The sequence below is a fragment of the Dermacentor silvarum genome, chromosome 10 (assembly GCF_013339745.2).
Source record: "Dermacentor silvarum isolate Dsil-2018 chromosome 10, BIME_Dsil_1.4, whole genome shotgun sequence".
Taxonomy (NCBI): domain Eukaryota; kingdom Metazoa; phylum Arthropoda; class Arachnida; order Ixodida; family Ixodidae; genus Dermacentor; species Dermacentor silvarum.
In genome coordinates, this window is record NC_051163.1 from 25,503,404 (window position 1) to 25,506,762 (window position 3,359).

The following is a 3,359-nucleotide window of genomic DNA, read 5'->3' on the forward strand; positions in this document are numbered from 1 at the left end:
AAGGCGGTCGGCCAAGCGTGAACCACTCTTAAGCCAGAAATCTTGGTGAATTCCACCCCTGTTGTTTGAGCTGTCTCTCGTCCAATTATCTTAGTGCGCCGTTCTTAAAATAAAGCGTTAAATGAACGCATCGTGAAGCCGACGACGGCCACGCGCTTTCGAAGAAGGGGAGAAAAAGTGGAAGGCACAACAGTGGGCACAGGCACAACAGTGGAACCTTCGCCGCTGCTCGCCGCTCGCCTGCTGTCTTCGTCTGCTGTCCTGTCTCGGGTGTGGTCAAGTATCGGGCGGCGGTTATCTATTGCTCTTTTAACGTCTCGATTGTTCTTTTGATTCATTTATTGATCTTTTTTCTTCACCTTTAGGATTATTGTGTCGCGAGTGTAAAGTCAGACTAACCTGATGTCTCTTTCTTCCCCCGGTCAAGGGCATTCCCCTTGGCTAGCCTCAATCCCTTCCCGAGAGTGGCCAATAGACTCTTTTTTACGCAGTGGCAACAAAAGTGTCCCTGTGGCTCTTGTGCCTACAAATGGGGGATCGATTCAGATGAAGAATCCGAAAGCGATTCAGGTGGAGCTTCGAAAGGCCTCCTCCCAGTTCCAAAAGATCACCGAGGTCCGCCAGTTTGGTCGCGGTGGTATTCTTTGCTGCTCATCGGATCAGGAGTGCGTTCGAGACCTTCTAAACTGTTCTGAATTCGCATCGAATCCGGTGAGCCCGTTTATTCCACCACACCTTGCATGCTCGAAAGGCTTAGTTCGTGGGGTCGACGCGAGCCTGGACCCCTCAGAAGTGCTAGACTTATTTTCAGTTGCTGGAGCTGTATCCGTATACCGGTGTAGCCGAATTATTGAGAACAGGAAGTCACCTACGGAGTCGGTGATTGTTACGTTCGCGGGAACAGTTCGTCCAACTGAAATCAAGGCATGGCCCCTGATATACAGAGTAGAGCCACTTTCCCCAAGACCACTACAGTGCTTGAAATGTTGGCGCTACGGACACACTATAAAAGGATGCAGATCGGTTACTCGATGCCGCCTATGTGGAGAGAATCACGACAGCACAGAATGTAAGTCGCAGGAAGAAAACTGCTGCCTATGCAATGAAGCACACCCTGCAGACTATTCAAACTGTTCTGCAAAGGAACGAGAATTAAGAATACTAGAAGTGGTGGAACGCAGGCGTTGCTCACGTAGGGAAGCAGTTACAGAAGTTCAGGGAAGATCCCAGGGCTACGCAGGCGTAACAGCTCGTCACACCGCTAGTATGGATGTTTCTCTATCCAAGGCCATAGCAGAGGCAGTAGAGAAAGCTATGGAAAAGGCAATGGAACGACTTGCAACAACTCTTTTTGAGTCCTTGACACAAATGATGACTAGCCAGATGGCGCAGGTCATTGGTGCAGCCTCTACCCAATCTCCTGCATACCAGGTTGCAAATGTACTAAACATAACTCAAAAACAAACATTGTCATCAAACTCGTCAGCTGACTCCCCTTGCGCAGGACCTTCTACTCAAGTAGAACGGACGGAACCGGAACCCCTAACGGAAGAGTATGAAGACTACCAGGATGTAGACATGGAACACAAAAGTCTAAAACGCACACGATCTCCTCCCCACAAAATTTCTTCAAAGTCAAAAACTCAAAAATATGAAAAAGTGAACCTTTCCAAGAAGGACTTTTTGAAAGAGACTATTTTGGATCAGGCGGTTTCCGCTACCGTTCTATCTTCACCATAGGGTCTCTAAAAATCTTGCAGTGGAATTGTCGTTCAATTGTTTCTGCTACTACAGATCTATCGTATATTTCTTCTCAATTTTCTCCAGACATCATTATCTTACAAGAAACCTGGCTTTCAAATGGTCAAAAATATTCTCTAAAATATTATCGAATGTTTCGTTTGGATCGGCCTGCCAGAGGTGGTGGCGTTGCTTTCTTGGTTTCAAATAAATTTAGTCACAAAGCAACGATATCGTTTCAAAGAATGTCTACCGAATGTGAAATTTTAGCATTAGACATTTCACTCCCAGACTGCTCCCCTTTTACCTTAGTTAATTTATATTTCCCAGCAGGAGTGCAGGATACATTTTCTCTAGACACCGTATTAGCTTCCTGCAGAAAAGACATAGTATTCGCTGGTGACTTTAATTCACACCATGTATCTTGGGGTTTTAAAACTGATTCAGAAGGAAAACGCCTGTGGGAATGGACTCTTGATAATAATCTATCTTGTCTAAATTCAAAAGTTATTACGTTTCTTCGCGGACAGTCTCAATCGGCTATAGATCTCACTTTCTCCAGCTCATCTTTAGCTATATCATCGTGGAATACTATAGACTGTGCTACGAACAGCGACCACCTCCCAATTATTTTTCAAATTGATTTCCCTGTGATTTCTCTTAGAAGGAAAAATAACTCATTTATAAACTATAACAAACTTCAAAAAGACTTGAAGTCTACGATGCTTTCACGTACGGCTATGCAAGAGGATATTAGGGCTCTGAGCCTCTGTGCAGTTTTAAAGCGTTCCGCGAAGAATGCAACAGTTAATTTAACCTGCAACACAGGTAAACCATTAAGTCCGTGGTGGAATTCAGATTGCGCGAGGGCCCACCGAAAACGAAAAGCTGCCTGGAAGCAACTTCTTTGTAATCAATGTCCAAAGAATTGGAGTGATTACCAATTTGTTGCTGCAACATTCAAGCGTACGATAGATAAAGCCAAAGAGGAGTATGATATGAATAAATACAATCATCTGTCTAAATCAAAAAACAAAAAAGCCCTTTTTAGGTTTTTACGCTCTCGAAAAATGATTCCAGTTCCAGCAAATATTGACTCTTCCGTGCTTTCGCCACGTGAATTATCCGAATTATTAGAAAATATTGGAAAAGGACTGAAAGATAGGTTCACTTCAATCATTCCACCGTACATAGTGAAACCGTTACCACTAGAGGAATTTAGGGAAGTCACAACACAAGAACTGGCGGATGTTGTTCGCTATCTGCCTTCTTCAGCGCCAGGACCAGATGGAGTTACCACAGCCGTGATAAAAATTCTGTATGAATTGTCCCCAGAAGAAATTTTGAATATGGTAAATTACTCTTTAAAAAATGCGTGGGTACCTTCAGAATGGAAACTTGCTAAGGTAATTCCGATACTTAAAAAACAGGGAGGTCGATATGATTTAGATAATATTAGACCAATTTCCCTAACATCAAACTTAGTTAAACTAATTGAACGAATTTTAAATTGTCGAATTACGACCTACATTTCTGAAAACTTAATACTTAGCCCCTGTCAAATTGGTTTTAGATCAGGGTGCTCGATTTGGTGTGCGCACGTAGATTTAGAGAGTCGC